This window comes from Choloepus didactylus, chromosome 11, assembly GCF_015220235.1.
Source record: "Choloepus didactylus isolate mChoDid1 chromosome 11, mChoDid1.pri, whole genome shotgun sequence".
Classification (NCBI taxonomy): domain Eukaryota; kingdom Metazoa; phylum Chordata; class Mammalia; order Pilosa; family Megalonychidae; genus Choloepus; species Choloepus didactylus.
In genome coordinates this window covers 85799428-85826641 of record NC_051317.1, presented here as the reverse complement: position 1 = coordinate 85826641, position 27214 = coordinate 85799428, and the positions used below count along the sequence as shown (strand labels likewise).

The 27214-nt window shown below is 37.6% G+C and overlaps 1 protein-coding gene across 5 annotated transcripts in view; it reads left to right on the top strand.

Moving 5' to 3' along the window:
* PDE4D (phosphodiesterase 4D) overlaps nt 1–27214 on the top strand; it is a 1663062-nt gene that overhangs the window by 55345 nt on the left and 1580503 nt on the right. For 4 of the 5 annotated variants that reach the window (XM_037799050.1, XM_037799045.1, XM_037799053.1 and 1 more), the window contains exon 2: nt 11797–11887. The exons of the other annotated variant lie outside the window; for it this stretch is intronic. The gene's annotated coding sequence lies outside the window, so the exon portion shown is untranslated. The remainder of the gene's footprint in view (nt 1–11796; nt 11888–27214) is intronic. 5 annotated transcript variants of the gene reach the window in all.

The window sequence follows — 27214 nt, the reverse complement described above, 5'->3', positions numbered from 1 at the left end:
CAATAAAAGGGCAGGGTAAATTTAACAGGAGAAAAAGAGCAGGAAAGGTGGAAAAATGGGTGTTTTGTAGCCAGAGAGGGAAAATAAAGCAATTCTGGGTGATAATGAGGACTAAAGTAAGATCAAGCAAAACACTGAATAATTGAGATGAAGAGATGAAAGCTGCCTTGGTGATTTCGGTCTTGTTGAGTTGCTCTTGACATAGTACCCAAATACAAAATTTCTCTTTTGCAGAAGAGATGAGAAGAGAAACTGATGCTTAAAAAGAAGCGTTTGTAAAACGTTAAGCCAGAATTCATTCATTCATTCATTCATTCACTCATTTTAGTTATTGCTTTGTAAGTTTTTTTTTAATTAGAGAAGTTGTGAGTTCATAGAACAATCACACAAAAAATACAGGATTGTCATATACCACCCTATTATTAGCACCTTGCATTGGTGTGGTATATATGTTACAATTGAGGAAAGTACATTTTTATAATTGCCCTATTAACTATGGTTAACTTTGGGTTCATGGTTTCTGTGTGTAGGTTCATGACTTAAAAAAAATTTATTCTAGTAAGATATATACAATCTAAAATTTCCCCTTTCAGCCACATTTTTAAAAAACATTTGTTAAAGTCAGAGAGAGTAATAGATCCAATTTAAATCTTCTTAGAGGACAGATTTGATATGTGCCTCTTGCTGTGTAGCCTCCATTAAAAGTAAAAGTAAAAAGAAATATACAACTGAAATATCAGTTGTGACTGAGTAATTTTTAAATAAAGGCATTTTTCAGTTTATTGATAAGAGAAATCTTTACTTTCTCTGTGAGTGTCTGTGTCTGGAACAACAATCAGATAATTTGTGGAATTAGTGGCTATTTCAGGAAAGTAAGTAATCTGTCATTTGTACCCGTCTTGTTTCTATATTTTAAAATAAGTTTACCGGCAAATACTACCACTAAACCTAGTGAGTAGATTTTGGCAATGACAGATAACACAGCAGGAAAAGCAATATGTTCAGAATCCTGTTAGCCATTTGTTCCAATAGTTTAAAAATAATTAATTAAACTAATGCCCAGTGTTGATGGCTTCTATAGGCAAATGACTTCAATATTTTCTTTCCTCCTTGTTAAGCTTGAAAAGTATATAAGTAATAAATGTTTATACTTGAAAACAGATAAGTGACAGGAATAGGAATCTTGGACCATCCACAAATGACCACTATGAGTGTTTCCATGCACATCCTTCCAAACTTTGTTTCAGGCTGCTTCCTGACAAATTTATGTGTATGCAAATGGGATTATACATACACACTGTACTGTAACTGGTTTTCTTTAGTCAATAGTCATTTAATACTATTTTGGTGATTTGAGTTTGAACTATGTGACATATCTTGTATGAAGCTTAAGCATATCTGATGTCTTATGATCTATGGAGAATGGGGTTTCAAGTGAGCAGTTAGCCTCACTTTTAAACTACATTAGAAAAATTATCTAAAGCTTATTGAAAAGAACAACAAAGCAAGAGAAATAAAATAGCAGCACACTAGGGACCAATATATTGAGGAGATATTAGTTGAGGTTAGCACGAGTCCAGTAAGGAAGTGGCCTCCATTTTCCACTTTTGTGTTGGGTCTTTTTATTTTTAATTTTTACAACTTCATAGCCTCCAAAGCCATATCAGGGTGATGTGTGGAAATGGGGAAACTGCATGTAACACTGACTTACTCTCTCAGTGAAGAGGTGTTGAGATTTTGACTGTCAAGAGTTCTTTTGTAAAGGCTCTGTTCTGGAGATCTGTGGGAACCCCCCTGGGGACAGGCAGCTGCTGCCAGTGGAAGAGCTGGGTAACGCTGAACTTCAGAACTGTGCCAGGGGTGCAGTGCTCTTTTTATTTTCTCTGCTCTATCAACTGCCAACTTATCTCCTGGTTTGCCTATGATGATGACATCCAGTTGGTGACCCAATTCCCATGGTTTGCCTTTCAATCCACAAGAAGGGGTTTCTATCTGATAGCATTTCTCTAATTTTACTTATTTCATTAATTCTCCTATACCAATTATGTATAAACTTAGGTATATTTCTGATTACACTAAGCTATTTGGAAAAAACAAAATTCAAGTTGATTACTATAATTTCCTCCCGTATTCCGTGTGAGTCAAAGATGAAGCTAGCAGTGTTTCTTACCATTTGAAAACATCTGGCTCATTTATTTTCACAAACAGAAAAATTCCCTGGATTCCTGGAGATATTGGTGTGTTCTCCTAGAAGGGTTGGACCTCTGTTGATTGAGAATCATTACTTTAACATAAAGATCATGGATCATAGCGGGAGTGTGTGTGTGAGACAGTGGAAAGGGGGGGCAGGTGTAGGGAAAAGGAGAGAAAGAAGTGGGTTAAAATTTCTTTCAAAGGGACAGTTTTATGATTGCATTAGGAACTAATGGGTATTAATAAGAAAATGAGTCTTTCTAAAATTTTCATAAACTTGCCACTTGTATGTACTTTTATTTCTGAATAAAGCTCAAATAGTTTCTCGTGGAAGATAGTGAATGCAGAAACATTCCAGGACATGTTGGCATTGGCGGTTGGTTGGCGCTCGGCCTTGGTGGGAAGGACAGCTGTTTGTGGTGCCTCACTGCTGGGGTGTTGGGCAGAGCATCTTCAGTTACCTTTGGGAGGACCCCAACATGGGAAAGGTCCCCACTGGAGAAAATAGACTGTACCCTGGTCAAACAGTGTCCTGGCCCATGTTGCTCTAGCTGAGCTTCTCCAGGGATGAGAATATTTTGCTTTTGTGGTCATCTGGATTTTTTTACTAAGGGTAGAAATGTCCTGGCCTCACCCCAGACCTGCTAATGTAATCTCCAAGGGGTGCTACTTGGAAATCTGTATATTAGAGAACCTCCTAGAGTAATTGTGATGTGTGGTCATGTTTAGGGAGCTGCTAATGGTGGGCAGTAAGGCGGACTTACTGGAAGTACGGCAGGAATAAAGTGTATGTGCGCTTATGTGTGTGTGTGTGTGTGTGAGTGTGTATGTGTGTGAGTGTGGTGCAATAGCTGTGAGATAAAATCAGGTTACTAGAATTTGCCAAGAAGCAGCAAGGGAGACACACTAAGCAGGTGCCAAGGATGTGGTCTTCGGCCTTCCCAGAGACTCCCTCCTCTAGGGCCTGAATTTCTGGAAAGCATGGACTGGTTCTGATTAAATCTCGCTTACCTAGCCCAGTGCAGGATTGGCTCCAGAAAAGCCATCCGTAATTTTTTCTTTTAAAATTCTGTTTACTGTTTATCTTTGACTTCCTATCTCCTGCAGGAATTCTAGATCCAGATTTCTCTGGTACGTTTACAGAAATTTCTGATGGTTCTCTGGTTTCTTAGGTTTTCCTCTTCTTTTCTATGTACTTTATTTAGGATTCCAATCTACAAATTTAACAGATTGAACAACTTTTGTACAAAAACAACAGAGGCTGAAACTGTGTGTGATACTTTCAATTCTATACCCAAAGTCTGTTGTATATGACAAGAGTAAAATTTTATTTACTTCTTGGGTGTACAAAGCAGAAACACTCCCTAATGAGGGGGGAAGCAAAGAATTTGACAGGGAAGAAAAATTCTGGATGCTGGTGGATGGCAATTACTTATGGAAATCTGGCTTAACACCTATACCTAACACCTAAAACTGATAGTGAGGCATAATTACAAGAAAAGCCACTGCCTGCAGTTCAGTGTAGCTGGGGTGACCATACATCCTAGTTTGCAAGACATTCTTGGCTTCATCTTTTGAGCCAGTGCCTCATCTGGTTAGGGCCCCTTTCACTCTCAGCAGTATCCTGGTTTGGATGACAAGTTATGAGGTCACTGTGAATGTAGCAGAGAGAGAGAGATGGAGATGTTTCTTGGGATCACTGAATATCACTCATTTCAGTCTGGGTTTTATCCCATTCCAGGCCCACCCCTAACATTTGTGGGGACAGGAACAAGAGAATGAATGGGGGCCCTCCTGTTCTACAGCTGTACCCCTTTTCTTCCTACTAGAGGAGACTTATAGGAACTTGGGTGCCCAAGCCAGCCTGCTCATTCAGGCTTCATTCACACTCACTCTCCAACTTCAACAACTACCCTCAGGCCCTGGGAGCTGACTTTGAGCCATGTTGGGCTGAGAATTTCAAGGTCATTGTACCTGAGGAATGGTCTACAAGGGAAGTCATGGGCTGCAGGTGGTATGTCCCCCAACCCTGCAGATTCCTGCCCCCACAGGGAGGCTCAATCAGAGGAGTGTGTGAGAGGGATGCTCTAAAGCATCAGCCCCACTTTAGGGTTACCTGGCCCTAAGTGGTCCTGTTTCCAGAATGGCTGTTTTTTTTTTTTTGTTTTTTTTTTTAGAGCTCCTGCTTCTAAGATCCTCAAACATCCCAGAAAAGCAGGTTCACTATGCCTCCTGAAGTGTTTGGGATAAGAACACTTCAGACATGAATAATGCTTGTGGCCCCCAGTCTGATGTCCATGGGTGTCCTTCAACCAGCCTGCCAAGAATCCCTTGTTCTATCCTCAGGCTGTCTTGTTTTTAAATGCCATTTATTAGAGTAATAACTATATTTTTCAGGTTCAGACAAAACTTAAACTTATGTGGCTTAATGTTTCAAAGTCAACCAAAGGGGAGGCAGTTCTTGCTGGTACCTTTCGTTTCATCAATGGAAATTTGGTGGATGTTTTCTTTGCTTGCTGATATGTTTCACCAGGTGTATGGGTGTGAAGATAGGGAAACTGCTCAGCCATTCCAACTGTGGTCTTGTTTATCTGAGGATCAGTCAAATGGAAAGACTTTCCTCTCTTGTAATTACAGAATCAAATCTTTTACAGTGCTCAGATACTTCTGCGTCAATGTGTGGAACTTCTTGAGTAATTGTTAGAGTCAAGGAACACGTTCTTTTTTTGCTCCTTATCTTCCTAGAATTGAACTAGCTCACAGACCAACAGGGCATTTTTCTGGGCTAGCAGCACTTCTTTGTGGATTATTGGGTACTCGTGTACATAGGGTCCCTGTAAACAGCTACATAGATTGTGGACCGCACAACCCCGGAGGTGAATTTCATAAAGTGTATGAATAGGGTTGTACAAAGTGGCAGTCCTCCCTTGGCATGATTTGGCCAGGGACGCCCCAACTATCTACTCCGCAACAGGCCCAGCTTTTTCTCCTCTTTCTCTCACTCTCACAAGAAGATGGAGAAGATGGGTGTTTGAAGAGAGGAGCTGGAAAATCATGTTATTTTCCATACTTTACTCATATTTTACTTGGAAAGCATTAATTATTCCAATAATGTTACAGATTAGGGAAAATAGGAGCCAATTAAGGACATACAGAACTAATTCTTCTTATATAAACCCTGATTTTGGCCAATAGTTGCCCCCAAAATATGCTGTATCCTGGTGATATGTCAACTACTTTCCCTGAGGTCTGAGCGGTTATGGCTTTTCCTTTTTAATAGATGGTTGAAAACGGAAAATTGAAAAGATGCTTTAAATACCCATGTGTTATTGCCAGTTTGTAACCGGTATAACTTGTATCAAGTCACACTGCTTTGGGTTATCAATTGCCCACTAGAAAGGTGCTCTTTGTACCAAGTTCAAAGTAGCTAGTCTGCCTTTATTTAATCTAACTAGGGAATCAACGGAGCAGGAATTTCATGTATGTGTGTGTTATGTTTTTGGTTTTCAGGGGTGGCAGAATTAGGAGAGGCACCTTTGGATGGCTGTATATGTATGAGATGGGTCTTGGAATGCAGCGTGTGTGCTTGTTGATCATCTTTATGTACTGCTCATTATGACCTTTCCTTTGATGACTATTGGAAACTTCCATTCTTAATAATTTAATTTATCCCTACTTATTCCAGCTTTCCATGGCAGCATGAAAACCAGATGTGATGAAGTCCAGATATATTTTAATTCTCTTTAGTCAAACCCAAAAGAGAATTTCTTAGAGACTGTTTTATGTGTCTTGGAAGAACACCAACTGTGGGAATTTTAATGTATAATGAAGCCCAGGGAGGGTTGGGCTTCACTCCAAAATGCTGCAAATAGATACAATTTAAACAAGCAAACATGACACACATTCTTAACTGTTTTACAAGAGGGAAAATATTAGAAGAGAGGTTGTTTGAAAATAGAAACTATCCAGTAGCAATTGAATGGCTCATAGCTCCAGTGGTTCCCGCAAGTGCTCAGCAGGGAGTTGGAAACATATTAGATGTGCAACAAAACATTTGTTAACTGAATAAATGAACACATCTGATTTTCTGAGAAACTCCAAAGCAGAGAACACCTGCCATGAATTTGACGCCAGCCATTCATATTGAGTACCACTGTGTTTTGTGCAATCTCACTCATGCTACTTTTTTCTTAAACTTTCTATTTTGAAATAATTTCAAACTTATAAGACAGTTTCAAAAATAATCCAAAACCCATACAGAGAGTCCCACCAAAGCACCCTCCCACCAGATACTCAGATCCACCAATTTTAACATTTTGCCACATTTACTGTATCATTCTATCAATCCTTCTCTCTATGTCTGTTTGCCTATCAATCTCTCTATGTCTGCCTGTCTAGTTATCATTTATCTATATTTTCTAAACGTATATAACATAGGTTGTATACAATATGTTCCTTGAACAAATAATACTTCTATCACACATGCTATTTGATTTGCTGAGACAATTTTACAGCATTTTACAGATGACACTGTGGGCCCAGAGAGTAAACAACTTGCTCAAGACTGCTAAGCATTACAGCTGGAATTTGAACGCGCACCTCTGACTCCAAGTTTAGGGTTCTAGGATTTCAAAGATTACCTACTGTGCCGGTTTGGATATATTATGTCCCCCAGAAAAAGCCATGTTCTATAATGCAATCTTGTGGGTGCAGACTGATTAATCTTTTTGATTAGGGTGTGACCTCTTGACTGGATGTTTCCATGGAGATTTGACCCTGCCCATTCAAGGTATGTCTTGATTAGTTTGCTGGGGTCCTTTAAAGGGATCTTGCACAGAGAGCAGAGAGATGAAAACGCCCAGATGCTTACAGATGCTTGGAGATGCTTAGAGATGTTTGGAGAAGCTAAGTGAAGACAGAAGCCAAGAGACATTTTAGAGAAAGCCATTTTGAAACACAACCTGGGAGCAAAGGACCAGCAGATGCCAGCCATGTGCCTTCCCAACTGACGGAGGTGTTCCAGACACCATCAGCCGTTCTTCAGTGAAGGTATCATCTTGTTGATGCTTTAGTTTGGACACTTAGAACTGTAAATTTGTACCCAAATACACCCTCTTTATAAAAGCCAATCCATCTCTGGTATTTTGCATAATGGCAGCATTAGCAAACTGGAACATCTACCTTTTCAAAGTCATGGGTCAGGACAGTGTAAGGAAGCAGCTGGAAAAGCTGAAGTGGAATCACTATTCATGCTTACATGTGGAAGAGTAAAGCTAACTATTAAGGATGTTGATGTATTATTAAAAATAAGACTTCACAAGATAGAGACACATAGGATGGATAGGGAATGCTCCAAACATTCTTTAAAAGGCTCACATTCTGGTGACTGGAGGGAGCAGAGAAGGAAGGAAAGTGTCTAAGTTCTTCCAAGCTATTTCTTTTGCTATTCAGGCCCTGTCTTCCACCTGTTAATCAAAGTTTCATGGAGAGATTATGGCAGATGGGACTTTTGGAGGAGTATTAGAAACCAGGAGGCTAAAGACCCTGTAACTCATCCATTTGTGACCTCGTGTTACTTGTAATATTATTAGAGCTTTTTCATTTTATGTAGATCCTGTCCCTTCAACTGCACTGGAAACCTGCAGTTTCCTCTCTCTCTTATACATTTCTTGTAGTCTGTCCATACACAGAGGCCTTTCAGTGGGGCAGGTAGTTGCCTGTATGGTATGTTTCAGGGATTCTAGGAGAGCTCTTGTGCCCCCACTGCCTGACTCCTTTCTTGCAAAATGTGCCTTCTATTGGAGTCATTCCTTCATATTAAGGAATGACATGTTTCAAGACCCCATTCACAGTGTTAATTAACTTGGAAGGATGACCTATTAAGTGGATGACACTCAGCCCATTAGCATGTGGTAGGTAGTTTATTCTATTAATTGACTACCAGCAGATAAAACCATGAAAAGATGAGATAAACTTTTGTTTGATAGTAGAGAGGGGAAATAGAAGTATGAAACTTTCTTGGGAAAGTGGATCTTCTTGTGTTCGCATAAAGGATGTCTCAGGTATGTCAAGGTGAGTAGCTAGAAGAAGGAAGAATGAAGGGTAAGATTCTCCATGACATTTGGTTTCTTGTTTTGGGTCAACTTTGGCCCATGGTGCTTTGTAGACTGAGGGTAAGGAAGGGAAACTGAGGCAAAAAAATGCTCTCTGGTTGCTGTCTAATAGCTCATGTAAGTTTTCTTTGTGATAGCTTATTCCTAAGCAGAGTGTTTTTTCAGTTAGGCATTTCTTGCAGAAGTGGTAGTAAAAAATCAAAATCATTTGACCACCTAAGCTAAAGTAATTTCTTAGCACTTAGGTTGGCTATTGCAACTTTATAGTACAACTAAATCTACTCCGTACAACTGCTTGGACTGTGAGATATGACTAATTAGATTTTCCGGTGAATCTAGTTAAAGGCAGAAATGCATATGAACAGTAACACCCTTAGATCTTGGGCAAGATCTTGGGTCAGGTCTCTGCTCTGACACTCCTCCAGCTGTGCCGCGTACCATTGGGAGAAAATTCTGTAAGATCAAGGAGACAGTGGTCTATCCAAAGTACCTCCAGTCCCCCCACTTCTAAACCATTCAGCATCCTAGAATTCCCTACTCAAATGATCCCAAGACTACTTCCAGGACTTGTGTGGGCTTCCCTTGAGGTCTGGTCTCCCAAGGGTGAAGTTCACCTTGAGTGTGAGCATTCCTAGGACAAACAAGTACACAAGGCTCATGGAATGTTGTGGTCTGGGGCATCCTCATGAGTGAGTGCACACCCCTCACGTTGCAGAACAGAATTGGGAGCTCTGAATTCCACAAGTTTTAGGCATGGGCTTGCAATTTCGAACTCTCCGGGGGGGAATCATTTCAAACAATCAACTCATCTTGTCTATGAAGCTCGCTACTTTGAGTAATTAGGCTTCAGTTGACCACTGAGGTTCTTGTACTGCTTCCTGGTTGACTCTTGGAGCAACAGTGGTTGCTGTTCTGTGGCTATTTATGGTGTAAGAACTCGCGATGACCTTGTTCTTCTCCGGAGACATTCCTTGGGAGTTGCTGCATGTGGTGATGATGATTGCTGTTAGTATTTCATGGACACTGAAATCTTGGTAACTTTGCCTCTTTCCCTGAATACATAAAGATGTGCATGTATTCTAGTAAACTGAAGATTCTAGTTGAGTTCTGTTAGGTAACTTGTAACTGTAGTTTGTACTTGCTGATAATTTGCTTTGTTCAGTCTTATTTTGCCATTTTTCCATGGGCATATTTTATCCTTTTGCCTCGTCTCCATTATGAAGTAAGCTTCTTGAGCTCAGGGAGATGACTTATGCCGCTTTAAAATATTGCCTTTCTTTCTCTGTCTGCTTTCTCCCTCCATCCTTCCCTCCCTCCTTCAAAAGTATATTAAATGCCTGCCATCTCCGAAGCCCTGTGCTAGTTTCTCTTGTGCTAACTTTCTAATGATAAAATATGATTGTTTAAAATTTCATCGTCTAGTATTTAGTAAATCCATAATAGAAAAATAAATTTGTTCCTTCACACATCTTTAAAAAAATTAAAGTTATCATTTCAGTGTCAAAATATTTTGCTTTTTTTTTATTCTGGAGAGAAACAAATACCTGGAAGTTACCATTCAAATAGTGCATGTGAAAATTGTCAAATTTTATGCTCTGTCATTAGAGTTGCATACTGTTATTTAGACCTCTTCCTTGGGTCTCCTACTGTACATAACTTTGTAGTGTCTCTTTTCATTCCCCAAATTCTTTACCCTGCTCCCCTTGCCTCTGGATTCCTGCCTCTCTCCTCACAATTCTCTTTCTCTGCCTGCCTACTTCTCTAGCGTTTATACCCCTTCCTCATGTCTATGTCTCTTTGTCTTTGAGTGAATTTATATCCACCAGGGGAAGGGCCAACCATCTTTTAATATAAAAATGGAATTCAAGTGTGAGGTTTCAAGTCAAAAAGCTAGAGAGTCAAATGGCTTCAAGATTGTCAGAGCCTTTGCCTGTAGGCATCTAGCAGGGTCCTCTTCATTTTGTGCTGGAGAAGACAGATCCAGCAAATTATATAACTTACCCAAGGCTATACAGTTACCAGACTCCATATGTCCAATTTCCCGGTCTAGTCCTGCTCTTAAAAATAACTTCTGAATGCCTGCAGGTGGAAGCAAGTAAGCCACCATAAGTTATAGATTTATGTATGTTTACTCTTATGGTGCCAAGGAAGAAAAAAAAAGGGGCGGCATGAACACAAAAGAACATACGCGATGCCCCATCCTGATAAGTCATTTCCTCAAAGATCAGGCAATGATAACTTAGAAATTGCTAGTAAGAACTACAGGCAAACAAGTTCAGACCAGTTACTGCGGAGAGGAGTGTACTAAGAGGGCACACGAGGTACATTTGTCAACATAAGCAGAGTAGGAGGAGTTATGGACCTTACGAAAGGAAAAAATATTTTGGAAAACGAAGTTGATCGTTTTCCTTAATTTTTGAAAATTAAACTTTGAAATTTGCAACAAAATGTACAACAAATCTATTTTACTGCATAAATTAAAATTTAGCATATTGCAATTTACTTGCATTAATATAAATTTAACGTTTTTCAGGCTAGAGCAGCTGTAGTCATATTCCAAAGATTTTATCATTATTTACAGCTAACAAGACTTTTATGATCCCTTTTTGGTAGTCACTGGTGGAGCAGTTTTGGCACTTTTGTGTGTGTGGAGATCTAGTTAGGAAAATGAGTAAGTAAATAACTTCTCCTAAGAGTATAATCTCTCCTTTGTGACATAAATTCGATATTCATTCACATCTGTGGAATAATTCCCAGTTTTGCAATTAAATAATCTGATATGCACAGCAAACATGCCAATCTTTTTCTAGGAGAATTCAGTCAACTTTCTACTTGAACAAATAAGCTATGCTTTTAAATAGATGCATCATTTTCTCAAAATTGGATTATACAGAGCTGATCTGAGCTGCAATTAGATGGATAATTAAACAATAAAGGTAAGAGGCTTCAAACTCTGTATCTTTACAGTGTTAACTGGAAACTAAAATGTGATTTTTAACTCTAAGGGTAATTTGATCAACACACGTGTACTGATGTGAGGTTCATTCACTTCATATTTTAATCTCAAGATTGCTGTTGCATTTAAAACCAGTTTTCTCACAGGAAAAGACCAAAGTTTGCTTCAATGAATCTGATCTCATTTTATGTCTTTCTGGTATGTGTGTATTTGATTGAAAAAAAATGGCAATGCTATTTAAAAAGACTTTTAATTTCATGTTTTTTCCTCATTCAGCTATGATGCTTTGTTTGCTCTGTTTACTAATCAGGAATATTTTCTGGAGTGATCTTTAAAATGCTGGGAAATGCTTCCTCTTCTCTAACGTAGCTCTTACTTCTGAAATGGCAAAGGTGTTTGATTTTTTTTAAACTTGTTTATGGCACTTATTATATTTTACTACATGTTACAGTAATTTGGCATGCAAATATGTCTTTCCTACTGTTTTCTAAGCTTTTTGAGGGCAAGGTCCATATCTTATTCTTCTTTATGCAGGGCCTCTCATTTGGTTGGTGAAATGCATGTGGAATCAGTGAATGTAGAAAAGGCATACATTGCTCTCTGAGAGCACGCAGGTGTTGTACAGGTGAGAGCTGGCTGTTGGCTGGGTAAGTGATTGGCTGGTTCAGACCTGGCCAATGATTCAGACAATTTGCCATAATAATGTCTTGTAGATTCCATTGTTTCTTTGAGCAAAAATGAAGTGAAAGCATGGATCTGTGGTCCAACCTTTTTCCCAGTGTGATTGAAAATGTAATTCAATTGAATGATTACATTGAAAATGGGTGGGAGATGTGATGACACTTAGATTAGTTGAAGAGAATTCTGGTTTTTCCTTTGGGTCCTCGGATAAGTAACTTTCAGTGCTTTCTTCAGATACTTAGCAAATTCCATTGAACATACTGCCTTTATCCAGGGGTTGAGTATTCTTGATTTTGGAACACTGGAGTCCTGGGACTTTTCTTCTTATTTTTATCTCTCATTATTGGGCCATTTAACTGTTTGTTAATCCTTCCTAAGAGAAGGAATATGAAATATGATTATATTCCTTGGTAGAGGGTGGGTTGCTATTGAGAAAAACTATTTGGACACTTTTCTTGAGCTTTTGAGAATGATAAGAGTTCTTTGTTATTGTTGTTACATATTGAATAATAAAAATTCCAATTTCATTTCACTCTTATGTAGCATTAATTTTACAACAAGCCTAGCAAAACATCACCCACACACCCTGGGCAGTAAAGATACCTTTGTAGGTTCTGCTGCAAAAATTATTGAACTGATAGTGCCATCAGTCCAATTTCCCCCTATTGACACTGCAGAGAGTCCAGGAACAGATCCTATGGAATTAGGGATAAAAGGAAACTTTGCCCTTGGCTTTTCCAAATCCATAAACTCCATTAAACACTTGGAAGTTTTCTCCCTTGGGAAGGATGGGGTGGTTCTGACATCCTTGACATCAACAGACTGTTAGTCAAAATCAGTCTTTAATCCCTTCTGTGGGATTAAAAGGATCCCATACGGAATCCCTTCTATGGGGAAATAGACATCTACTGTCACTTCCTAGAGGCCCACATGCCCAGGAGAGTGGGGAAGACTATGATAGAACTCTATCCCTCCTATTAGAAATCTATTGTTTGCTGTGAGGTCACTTGGAGCAAACTTGGGTTGTCTTAGAAGTAGGAGGAAGGCCAATAAAATAGACAGGAGCAAAAAAGAGATGGTTAAAGGCAGCAGCAGAAATAAGTTCCTTGTTTCGTTTGAGCTCTAAGTGTCTTAGCACAGTGCCAGGCTTCTCTCCACCACAGGGTGCTTGCAGGGCCTGATGATCTACTGGACTGTTGAGTGTCGGTTCATTCATTTGCTCCACAAACATTTGTTAAGTGCTTACAGAACAGAGAAATTCTACTCTTCAACACTTGTAAATTCTAAGTTCCATTTTCAACCCTACCACTCTATGTTGTGCAACTTGTTTATGGGGTATCTGCTTTCACTTTCTCATTTTCAGGTAGGAGATAGTAATAATAATGCCCCAATGACTGCACAGGAGACTGTGGAGGTCGATTGGCAGGTGGCCATCTTATTCCAATAAGCCCATGTAAAGGCAACAGTTATATATTTGTAGTCAAATCAGATAGAACTGCAAACTTTGGTCAGTTTTATTTTCTGCATGTGAAGATTGATATCACCATGTAATGGTCAATTATCTTTATTCAGCTCAAATGCATCAATATGATGCATTTACCTCATAGCTTTGCATTGTGGGAGACACAGAAAGCATAATAGCACCCCCCTACTTTACATTTGGTAAAATTAAGCTTAAGTGATTTTTCCAAATTTATTCTGATGTACAGAAAATTATGGATTTAGGTTTTTCAATCCCTCATTTTAATTGTTCTACAAAGAAATGCTATATGTTAAAGTTATCTTTTTTTAAATGGCTCACTCAGTTTTGGAGTCTTCCACTTCCCCAAGTAAAATAAACAATGATTATTCTTCATTTTGTTTAATTTATGGGGAAGATGCAGTGAACTTTCACAGTTGACTAATAATTGCATTTTCTCTTAACAAAATCTTATTCATTATTTTATACTATTTGTCCAAAATAAGCTTGGGATAGGAGAATTAAAAAGTTAATTATAAATCATGCTTAACTTGGGATTATAGTTTATATCAAATTGGGGTAAAAATACTTTTCAAATAATTAGAATATAATAAAAATTTACTTGATACTAATACTATCATACGAACATTGAATGATCACAACTATAAACTCCTTTTAAAATATATGAGACTGAATGTTGGCCTGAATCTCCATTGATCATATCTTAATGGTTTATTTTTAAAAATAAGTCTCTGAATCAGCTTGTTTATATTTAATTTGTCTCTTTCTCCTAAAAGAGGACAATGAAATTATGGCATGTGAACTTTCTGATTGTTTAGGTTTCAGTTAAACAAGAATTTACTTTAGTTTCTTTTATTATGATTAGGAAGACTAATGGGTTCTTATTTTTCAGTACCTTATTTATGAGGTACTTGTTTCTTTTGGAACACCTAAGAATGCTCCCCCACTGGCCATCACAAAGGCTCTCTGCACTTTGCTCTTTTGAATTTGGGACATTTTACGAAATATTTAGGGGATCTTTAAAAATGGACTCTGGGGAGATTTTAGCAATCAAAAGAATGGTTTCTGTGTCAAAAATCTTTTAAAACATGTTGTGGTGATCCAGTGTGTGTGTGGGGTGCAGCGCAGGGGAAGAGGGTTGGTGGAGGGCAGAGCAAACACCAACAATGAAAAACTAAGTGAGACTTTTCTTCCAACTTATTTGCTAATAATTATTCAGGAGGTTTTATGTAGGCTTTTTGGAAATTCTAGAAGCTTTTTCGTTTCAGACTTAAATATAGTTGGCTCATAAATAAATATCAGATACCTTTTGGAGGCAATAGAAACTAAACACAACGCAAAGGCTACCCTCTGTTGTGTCAGGAGCTTGAATTGTTTTCATTAAAATATCTGCTATGCAAGCACTGAGATTAGATGGGATGTTAGCTGCCCTTTTTGTTCCTGCTATCGAGTGTCAGAGATTTGTATTGTTGGTAGGAACTGAGATTTCATTTTCCTTGGCCACTGTCTGAGGCTGGCTCCAATGAAGCAACTCACCCGTTCCAGACTTTTATGTCCAAGGTAAGACAAAAAGGGAATTCCAAGAGTGAAGCGTGGGTTTGTTGGTGGAGTGTAGGGGAAACCAAATAAGTGTCCTCAGAATGAAAGTGTACATCTTTGACTGCCTGAATGTGTGAGAAATAGAAAACCCTTTGCACAGCCTCAATCTCCCACTGGTGGGATTATCAAGTAGTGTTTATGGTCAAAATGTGACTGAAGGTTTTCTGTAGCAAAATGCTTTATGTTATGTGGGGCGCGTGTCTGTGTGCCTGTCTTAAATTTATGAACTAATAGCATTCTGTTGCAATAAATACTGTCATGTTTTGTAGCATCACAATTTTGTTCTGAGAGTTATTCTGGTCAATGGATGATTTTTCTTTTAAATAAATCATTCTTGGAGTTTCCAAATAGAGTGGAAAAGTCATACTTTAATTTTGGGGGAGGATGCAGTAAACTTTCACAATTGCCTAATAGCATTTTCTCGTAACAAAATCTCATTCATTATTTTATACTATTTGGAATTTCTGTAACTGTCAACAAAATAAATCCAAGCAAGTTTTATGAGTGAGATTACCAAAAAAATGTTAATAAGCTGAAGCATGGAAAAAAAACAAAAAACCAAAAAAAAACAACCAAAACAATTGAGGAAGAAGATATTATAAATAAAGTAAAAATTTAAAAATTATCCTCAGAGAACTATGAAAGAGTAGAATAAATATCCTGAGGTTACCTCCTAGGGTAGTAACAGTAATTCTGCTGAAACCAGTTAGGTACTGGGGAGAGAAAATTCTCACTGCTGATTAAGGGAACTGCACCCTGTAACTTTGTGCCCTGGTGAGTCCTTGGTGTGTACTCAGCTCCCCCTGCTAATGCACAGTGGTCTTAAATAAAACAGAGTGGCAAATATTTAGAATGAGTTTTGTATGTATCTTTGGGATTTTTCCTTCCCCACCATTGGTAAATAGCATATTTCCTCCACCAATCTGTGACCTTTGAGATAACTTCCCTGTTAAACACACTCAATTGTGTGGGTGTTCCCCCCTGCCCCCCCCCCCCGCCTGCTTCAAGAGCTACTCCCCTTTTTTCTGCCTCATATTCAACTGCTTTCAGTGCAGATAAGGTCTTCTGAACAATCTCATGTCTACAGTTTTGAAAGAAGGCAATAAGAAGCAAAGGAATTATCAATCACAAAAATTTTTTGGGGCCTCATATATACACCATCTGAAATAAACAGCATTGGAAATGGGTGAGAACATACCACTTGCTTTGCTTCATATAAATGGGAATGCTTAGGAATATTTGTTAGTGAGCTTGAGGCCACTGGACAGTGTGTAAGTGCTCCTGTGCTAAATTACACCAGGGCCATCACCATGTGTCAGCCCATCAGTCTGAGGCGGTGTTTCCCACTGGTTTTAATCTGTGCCACTCCTGGAGAATTTGCTGAGGCTGCAGGAGAGTAGAGCTGCAGTCCCAAACCTCTTTTCCTGTCCTTTCTTGGTTTCCACGTCCAATGGCATGTTGAATTCCTCTTCCCCTCTTTGTTCTTCCCTCTGATTTGTGGCCCAAAGCTTCATAAGGGAAGGAGCAGGATTAATATGAAGAGACAAGAATAAGGAGATATATCAAGGTCCATCGTGATGCTCCAGAAGTATTATATCAGGCCAAAAAAGGGGTTATAGAAACCTGGCTCCCCATCTGAGTTCTGTTATTGGCATGTTACTGTGAGTAAGCTTGCTGCTTACTTAGTGTCACAGATTTTTTTTCCACTGTTATTTTACAATTACTACACTGACACTGTTGTATCAGTGCAACTGGATTGTACCTCAAATTAATATTTCAAACAATCTATAGTCTCTGGTTTAGATATGTTGGCTTATGGTTGTGGTGGGGTTGTGCCAGGATAGAATATGATAATATGACTTTACAACCTGTTTTTTTTGTTGTTGTTGTTATTGTTGTTTTCATTCAACAAAGTAGTGTGAATGTCTCTCCATGCTTTTACATATTCTATAACATAATTTTTAATGATTATATGATATTCATGTATCTAGTCAAACTGAAATTTTTTGCTATTATAAAATTTTTGTTTATCTTCTTGTAGCTAAATCAGGATTTTCCCATTAGGATACATTTCTAGAAGCAGAGCTGATAGATTAAAGAATATATTTATTTATAAAAGTTTGCTTCTTTTTGCCAAATTGCCCTCCAGAAAGCTTTTTTTCTTCAGTTTATTCTCAATTTATTCTTCTGCCAGCAGTATGTGAGAAGCCCTGTTTTCCCATATCTTAAGTAGTATTGTTTTTAAAAACTTTGCCAATCTGATATTGGGAAAATGGTATCCCAGTGTGGTTTTATTTGCATTTCTTAAATTACTCATGAGGTTGGAAGATTGTTTTCTTTGTGGATTGCCAATTAATGTTCCCTGCTTAATTTTCTATTGGGATACATGCTCTTTTTGTTAATTTTCTTGCAATTCTTAACATAGTACTGATATTAACCCATTTGTATATGGGTTTTCTATAATGTAAATATTTTTCCTTGTTTACTAGTCACCTTTTGCTTTTTTTCTCTGGTGTATTTTTATATGAGAAATTTTTGTGCATGTGATTGAATCTATGAACATTTTCCTTTTAAAGTTTCTGCCTTTGGTGTTATGTTTAGAAAGGACTTTCCCATCCCAAGATTGCATACCCTTTATGTACATTTTCTTCCAGTATGTTTTTGGGTTTCTTTATTTGACATTTAGATCTTAACCCATCTGGAATTTATTTTGGTGTCCAGGACTGTGAGAATTTAACTTTATATTTTTTCCAAATAGTTTTCCATTTGTCCTGACAATAATTTACTGGATAAATTATCCTTTCCCTTTTAAATTTTACTTTCAAAACACATAATACAAAATTCTGTTATCTGCATTTTCTGGCTTTCTCATTGAGTTCTCTCATCTTTTCTTTGGTCAGCATCACACTGTTTTAACTATTGTAACTTTATAATAATACATTTAGATACCCGATAGCGCGAATCACTCTTTACTTAATCTTTTTCAAAAATTGCTTGGCAGTTTCTTTCATCCTCTCCTGACCAGATGATTGTCACTGGGTCTTAAATGCTCTTTCTACCACTGCTCTCATTTGCTTTTAATCTGATCCGAACAGAGTTGCCCAAGCTATTGTTCTAAAACACAAATCAGATCTTATTACTCCCCTGCTTGTTGTGTATAGTTTCAGCTATTTTTAAAAACTAAAAATATTTCCCCATTGCCTACAGCAAAATGCTATACCTGAAGTCCAACCAATTTTTGGGCATCAGGGTGTTTGTGGATACTGCAAACACGTTATTTTGGTGAATGGACATTTTTCTTGAGAAGATTCATCATTTCATTAGATTTTTAAAGGGCCATGACCCCAAAGCATTAGTAGCCAGTGGGATACAGGAGGGAACTCAGACTCCTCACAAAGGCTCATAAGAAGGCTTCCACAGGTGGACTTTGCATGTCTGTCCAGCCTCCTCCCTTACCACTCTCCCACGTCCATCCTGCCCTCTACCCACCCCGAACTACTTGCCATTTACTAAACAGTCTGCTGATTCATGCCTCAGTGCCTTTGTACATGATATTCCTTCTGCATCAACTTCACCCCCATCAACTTCACCCACCTGGAAAATTGTTGCTTGTCCTTCAAGAAATAATCAAAGGGTCTCCTGTTCTGTGAAACTTTGCTTGATCTCCTTTAGCAGAGTGGATCACTCTCTCTTTTAAAACCACTGTATTTAGTCTATACTTTTATTATTACTCTCTACACTTCCTTCTCTACCTAGGCTATGATATCTTGAGAGTAAGGTAACCATTGGGGCCAAGACCTAGCACAAAGTAGGCACTCACTGAATGCTTGTTGAATGGGTGAACAGATGTGAAACATGGAGAAGTGCGAGGGCATAGCCCTGGTGAAGTCACTGGCAGAAGGTTGTTTGAAGTAATATTACTTCAGAAGATCATGTTTTTAGAGGTGAAGGGGCCAGCTCTTAGTCTGACAGAAATGAGGACAGGATGAGTGAAGGCATAAAATAAACTTACAGAGATATATTAAGGAGCCAGATTTGAAGTTCTCAGTAACATTAATGAAAAAGCTTTTTAACAAATACTTTCCTAACTTGCCTATTTGTAACACAAAGCCTACTTGCTGAATTACTGATGCTAAATCATGACTTGGTCACCAAGAGTAATAGAAAGCAGTGAAAGCACAGTGTTGAGCAGGTGGGTGGCTGGGGGCTTCTGCTCTGCTCAAAGGACCCATACCATCCAAATCAATACGTAGCCATCTTATGATTCTGGCATCTTGCACAGTGCCTAGCATATAGTGGGTACAGAATAATTTTTTGATGAATACATTAATGTGTGAGTGTGTAATCTGTGGGTGTGACAGCTGGTCAGCTACCCATGTCTACTCTCTCAACTCTCGTTCTTAAGGTCATAGTCTAATTTTCCTGGAGAAAGTAACTCTGCTATCTTAATTGGTTTCCTTTATACATACTGCTTAATCTTAGCTGGTTCTTACTATTGTTCAGTCTGTTTACTTATTCCTTGTTTGTTTTTTTTTTAAATTCTCAATCTTACTGCCCTCAGTCACCTTGTGTCACCATCTTATTCTTAACAGGTAACCCTTCATTTTTATTGTTTTGGTTGTTGTTGTTTTTTGTTTTTTATTAAAACTCTTTACTGTGATAACATATATGCAACTCAAAGATTCCCATTTTAACCACTTTCACGTGTACAATTTGGTGATATTAATTATACATTCACAGTGTTGTGCCATCATCACCACCATCTGCTATCAAAAAGCCCTTGTTTTTTGAAAATATTAAACCCATCTGACATAAACTCCTCAACTTCACACTTCAGAATCCCTTTGTATCTTTACCCCTTCTCTCTGTCACATGGAAAAAATCTTTCCCATTCAAATGTGGTTCCATTCATCTCTTTGTGCTTACAAACATGCTTAGAGTTAACCTGTACTAGAAAACAAATAACCCAACAAGCAAAACTTTTCCATGAATTTGCTAATTGACTATCTTAACTTTCACTTTTTTTCGCCTCCAAAGTTCTTGAATGGTATGTCTAAACCCACTTGTCTATACCATCTCTCCATGCACTGAAGTCTGAAACCTTGTATTTGATGGTTTCTTCTTTCAATCACCAGACCATAAAGAAACACCATTTCTCAGGCTTCCACCTCTTTCATCTCTCAGTAACATTATAAACAAGTGAAAATTCCCTTAATTTTGAAATGGCTCTGTTCCTTAGTGCCTATCACACAGAACTCTGTATTTACTCTTGCCTTTCTGGCAGTTTTGTTTTTTATTTATTCCTTGGCTCCTGTTTCTAGTTTCCTGACTGTGGAAAGCATTTCAAGTTGCACCATGTGTCTTGGGATGAATCCCAAATCCACACCTTCAACCCAGGCCCATTTCCTACTGTTTGCTGGACAGCTCCAACTGACTATCCTACAAGCACCTCACCATCAACAGAAACTCCACGTAACTTAAAACTAATCCACAGATTTTCTCTTGAGAGAAGTTTTAATTTTTACCTTTAAAAAAATTTATGTTAATGGCACAACCATTTTTCTATTCAACCAGACTTAAAATTTTAGTCAGCTGTGGTTTCTGATTCTTCTCCCTTATCTAACACATTTCAACTTCCTGATTTCACCTTTTAATTGTCTGTTTCACCCAGATTTCCCTATATGTTCCCACTGCTCTGGTGCTAGTTTAAACTCTTGTACGATTTGCCTTTATTATTATATTGACTTTTAAAGGTGCTTGACTCCATTTAGTTGTTTCTTCTCTAGTATATATTTTGCATTGCATCAAGACTAAATCATCAGAGGCACCATTACGCCACATTTTGTTGAGAAATCTTCAATACATTCTGATATCTTTGCAACTAAGGTCAGTTTCCTACATGGCTCATATCATGTACTCTGTAGCTAGTCTGCCCAAATTTGCATCTTATCCCTACTACTTGCTAGTTTTGTGACCTTGGGAAGATTACTCAACCCACTGATACTTCAGTTATTTTAGTGAAAAATGGGGATAATAATAGTGACTACCTCAGAAGGTTGTCATGATAATTAAATGACTACCCTGGTACATAGTAAGCATTCAATAAATACTTCCAATTAGCCTGCCTCTTGAGGGCATTCATATTTGTCTCGGATCAGCTTGCTTGCTGATTGTCTTTCCCAAATACACTATGTACTTACCAATTTCTATGCTTTGGCTCCTTCTGTTTGCTCTACCTGGAAAATCCTTTACTACTCTCTATCACTGCTATTTATTTCAAACTTCCACCCATTATTCAAGATGAACCTCAAATATACTTCACCCCAGCCAAAAAATGACTGCTTATTTTTCTGAAATTTCATGGTACATTTTATATGTCTCATTAATTCATACTAGCTTATATTATAGTTACACATGAACAAATGTTATCTTCCCTGATAGAATATAAGCTCTTTGAGGACGGGGCTTGTGTTCATTTATTTTTCTGTTTCCTTAGGTAACAAGAAAAAGTGTCTCAAAGAGAAATTGAATGATTATTTATTGAATGAATACATGGGGAAGGGTGTGGATTTTGGATGACATATGAGCATTATCAGACTAATGAGAAATGACAAGGGAGTTGTTTCAAACTCATAAATCTAGAGTTAGTACCTCTTTTCACTCCCCGTTAATACTCCCAGTACTGTCATTAGATTGCCATTAATTAACAAAGATCCTGAGGCAGGAAAGAGTGTGGCATGTTTACAGACTGAGCAGCATGGCTGTAGTGGAGCAAATGAAAGAGAAACTGCCATGCGTTAAAGTTGGAGAGAGACGGGAATAGATCATGCTTGAGTTTACAGAGCAAGTTATAGAGTTTAGATTTTTTTCTAACAACAGTGGGAATCCTTTGAAGAGTTTTAAGCCATGGAATGAAACAAACACATCTGATTTTTAAACTGCACTAAGGATAGATGGAGGATGGAAAGTGAGAGGATGAGGGAAGCAGGGAGAATGGGTAGGGGGCTCTTGCAGGTGAGAGACTGCCATGGCCTGGGCTCAAATGATGACAATGGAAATGGAGGGTAGGACATGGAGTTGAGATTTACTTTGGAAGTACAATGGACAGGACTTGCTGATGAACTGTCTTAGGGGAGAGAAAGGAAGCCGTCTGGTACAATATGTAGATTTCTGACTCAAACAACTGGATGGATGGTGGGGCCATCATCTTTCTTGTTTAGCTTATGGACTGAGGTAAGTTTCATCCAGTAGATAATTTCCAACAATCATTAGAAATTTCTTTTCCTGTCTTAATGCCAAGGTCTTACATCATCTGGGGTAGGATGAATAGCTCCTGTGCTGTCACTGAGACCGGTGCTTGGCAGTGCTTGTCATTCAGTGCCCCTTGAAGTCCAGGGGAACCCAGGTGTGGGAAAGCTCCGATGCAGCAGAAAAGCCTTCATGGAGATGTATCCTAAAATGGGTCTGGAATGAATGAAAAATAAAATTAGCATGGGATGGAGTAAGGTTATGTCTGTTGCCCACAATCCATTTATATTAGTTTTCTGAGATTCCTGTTATCCTAGGAAAAATGTGTTTTCCCAGTTGTAAAGGCTTTGATATTTGAGTGAAAATGATGATCACTGATTAGGCTATAGAGTGTTCTAGGAATTTAAAAAAGTATTTGATGGTTGTCAACTGTGAAATTCTGGAGAGATGAAATGTTTTCAAGCTGCTTTATTCTTTTTACAGGCTGCATGATGTTCTGGGGCATATAAGTCATATTGTTTATGCAGCCAGTCCCCTCCTTGTGGATATTTAGGTTGTTTTATTCTTTTGCTATTTCCAACAGTACATACGTATGCAAATATATCTGTAGGATAAAGTCAGGAGTTACCAAATTGCTCATCTACTCTTCTAGCAGGATTGTCTGGAAGTGATTGCTTCTCCCACCATTTCACCAACACAGTGTGCTAGACTGATAGGAAAAATGCTACCTCATGGTAATTTTAATTAATGTTTCTTTTTTCAGGAGTACAATCAAGTAACTTCCCAACATTAACGTTTCTATTATTTTCCCATTGTTAACTATTCTCAAATCTGTGAAATTTTGAGAAAGTGATGAGTGTCACAAAGTCATTTCTCTAAATCTTTCCGAGCACTGAATAGAGGTCACAATTTCCATTCTTGTGGAGAATTGTGTTACTTAGTGAATGGTTCCTATTCTCTAAATACATGTATTTATTGAATGTGTACTGTCCTGGAAGACTGTGCTCTGTCCTAGGCACTGAGGGTACAGACAATGAACAAAATAAACATAAAAGCCTACTCACATGGACCTTATACTCTAAAGGGAAAACATAGTACAAATAAATAAACAGGTATTTTAGAAAAAGGAAGATTTATGTGATTTAAGTGTATGCATTAATTGTTGTTTGATTTAAAATGCTTCTTATGTCAAAGAAATTTAGACTATACAGAAATAGTTATCAGAGTTGAGAAACATGTAACACATTTTCCCCATAATCCCCATGATTCAGAAGGAACCATCTGTCCTGGATATTCTTAAGCTAGTTTTTCATGTTCAGTTTTACATCCTATGGCTGGAGGAACCTCTTTTACATCTCTTAGAAAATGATTCTGGTATAAAAGTTTATAATCTAATAGCAAATATACGTCACAATTCTCCTTTTAGTTTCTCAGCCCATCTTTACTTTCCTTTAATTTCATACCATAAGTGTGTTCTCTAGATAAAGTAATTTACTCTGCCTGGCATGTATTCTCTATTTATATCTGTCAATCATTATTTTCTCCAACCATTAATCCTTTCTTGGAAGTGAGATACGTTTAACTGCTTTCCGTGTTTCTGTATCCCCTTCAGCATTTTCTTTGCAGTGTACCAGGACTGACACACAGACCTATCTCTGAAAGCTAGGGAAATAGAGGAAAGCCCTTCCCTGTGGACCTTGAATTTTCCCATTTGAAGTTTTTTAGGATCATTGTTGGTGTGGTGAGACTGGGGGCTGGAGGTGATTGGAGGGAGACACATGGATCGATTCAGGCTCTACCACTAGAAACCATTATGATGTCTGTGGGCTTTGTCTCTCATGTCTGTATAACAGGGGGGATTATAACACCACTGTTCTGGATTGTTGTGCCTGGTACATAGTAAATGTGCAACAAGACAGCTAATAATAATAGTTATCATATTGGTAATGATAACTTGGTCTGCTTGCTGAACACTCTTCTTTAAAGTGCATCTTGACACCTGTTTGCTTTCCTTGGAAATTTTCTGCTTGCAAAGTCTCGGAATTACAGAATTTTTAAAAAATAAAATAATTTGTGTCTCACCCATTTGAAAATCACTTTGGTTTAGCTTATTTAGCTTACTTTCTGTACGCATTTAAATCTATTAAATCTTTTTTTTTTTTAACCTTCACTTCCAAAGTTAAGGTTATCTACCCAGATCATACTTTTAATTCTGCCTTTAAGACATTCCCCCCCAGATTGAAACAAAAGAGAAACATTTTGATTGCTCTGCCTCACCAAAGTGAGATTTCCCTTATTTGTCATCATCCACTGGTTTCGGTCACTTAGAGAGCCTTTGATCCCCATCATTCTGTAAAATGATTCTGTCAAAAATGATTTTTATTTAAAGAATTTCTTAAATTGCCAAATCTCACAATTTACAAGTCCACATTTATGTTTTCTTTAATCCACAGAATTCTCTTTTTATCTTTCAAATCTTTTCTGTCCAACAAATTCCATTCATCTTTAAAGTTGATTTCAAATACCACCTTGTGAATGAGGAGTTTGCATTCCCAACCAAAAGAGAACTCTCCTTCTCCTCTAAATTTTAAAGCTAGATTAACCATAAAATTTATCCTTCATATTTGGCATTTTTGAGAATGAAAGGGGGCACTCTTAGCAATTCCCTTAGGATAATAGTCATAAACTGGGCCTATTCTGTGTGTACTGTGTGCATTGTCACTCAGATTATTGCCATTTGGGAGCCTGGTTTTAAATACCAAGGACTTTGCACCCACGTCTGTCTGATTCCAAATTCCAGCTCTGTGCATGATTTGGGGCAAATTATTACATTGTATATCATTAATTTATTCTTTTGACTGCTGTCTATTGAGCACCTAATAGATGTTGTGGAAAGTGTGTGGCATTGTTAGCAAAATGATAAACAATATTTATGGTTGTGCAATCCTTATCTATAAAACGGGACTGAGGACACCTAATCAATATTATCATGAGGAATGAATGAGATGTAGTAGAGTCCCTGGTATAAAATAAATGCTTAATGGTGACTGTAATTTTGTTTGTATTTCTCATACAACAATTATTTTATACTCCAATGTACAATCGTAAAGTCTTTAAGGGCAGGAGGCATGTTTTAATAACATGTATATTTCTTAAAGCACCGGCATGGTAGACTCTCATTAGTTTCAATGAATTTGTTGAGTGAATCCACTAAAACACCAAGTATCAATTTTTCTCCAGTTGGTTCTTGCTCTTCTGCTTTGTTTTTATGTTTTCTCCTTACTGCCCTGTTTGGGTTAATTGGATATTGTTTCCATGCTCCATTTTATTTATTCTGTTGGCTTTTGGTTATATTCCCTTTTATTTATTTTTGTTGATTTCTCTAGAACTCACAGTGTTTGTCCTAACTTACCAGATTCTGTTTAGGGTCAATGTTATACCTCTTCACACTTTACACTTGACACTTCACAAATGTAATAACCTTATAACAGTATAATTCAATTTACCTCTGTCTTTGTGTGAAAGTTGTCGTATCTTTTACTTGAACATATGTTATAAACCCCACCTTGGAGTGTTATTATTTTTGATTTAAATAATTAGTGGTACTCAAAGGAAAGTCTGAGAAAAAAGAAAATATAGTTGTTTATATTTATCAATTCATTTAACATCTCCAGTGCTCCTTATTCCCTACGGTAGATTTTGTATCATGTCCCTTCAGCCTTCAGCATTTCTTGCAGTGTAGGTCTGCTGATAATTAATGTTCTAAGCTTTTGTTTATTTCAAAATGCCTTTATTTCACCCTCATTTTTGAAGAATACTTTTGGATGAAGACTCTTCAGCAATTTTGTCCCCTCCGTTCAACAACTTAAAGATGTCATTTCATTGTCTCTTTCAGCCTTCATTTTGTTCTGATGAGAAGTCTGTGATTGTTCTTATCTTTGTTGCCCGATATGTAATGTGTCTTTTATCTCTGGCTGCTTTTAGGATTTTCTCTTTACCTTTGATTTTCAACAACTTGACTTCCGTGTGTCTGGGTGTAGTTTTCTTTATATTTATTCTTCCTGGAAGAACTTCTTGGATCTGTAAGTCAGTATTTATTATCAAATTTGAGAAGTTTTCAGCTGTTATTCCTTCACATATTTTGTTGTTCTCTTTTTGCCCATGTTAGATTATTTCATTTGCCCTACCTATCCCTAAGGCTCAGTTCATTTTCTTTATATTTTCTTCTTTGCTTTTCAGATTGAATAACTTCTATTGATCTCTTTTAGGTTCTGACTCTTTTTTACTACACTCTCTAATCAGCTGTTAAGACCCATTCACTAATTTTTCATTTCAGCTGTAGTTTTTAGTTCTAGAATTTCTATTTGATCCTTTTCTTATAGTTTCCTTTTCTCTGCTTAGATTCCCACTCTGTTCATTAAGATAACATTTTATTTAATTCCATGAGTGCATTTTTCTTTAATTCTTTGAACATATTTATAATAGCTGTTTTAAAGTTTATATTAAGTCAACTGTCTGAGATATTTTTGTTCTACTTCTATTTATTGCTTTTTCCCTTGTCTATGAATCATATTTCCCTGTTTCTTTGCGTCTAGTGATTTTTGATGGACTATTGTGCATTTTGGATAATATGTTGTAAAGACTCCATATTCTGTTATCTTCTTCTGAAGAGTATTCTTGTTTAGCATGCTGAACAATTATTGGCTGATCACCTTGAACATGTATAGGCTTGGATTTATTTGTTAATGCAAATCTCTGGGTAGCTGAAGGTGCTTCCCAAGCCGGTTTAACTTGGTAATATTCAATGTTGAAGGGAGACTGTTTTCCCCTAGGATAGGTTTTGTTATAGGTTTTATTGCAGCCCTGGAACTTACTTTAGGGCATGGGCTTTACTTGTAGAAAGGCACAGACCTTCTGTTTGTGAGGTGGTTGCCAGGGGTTTTA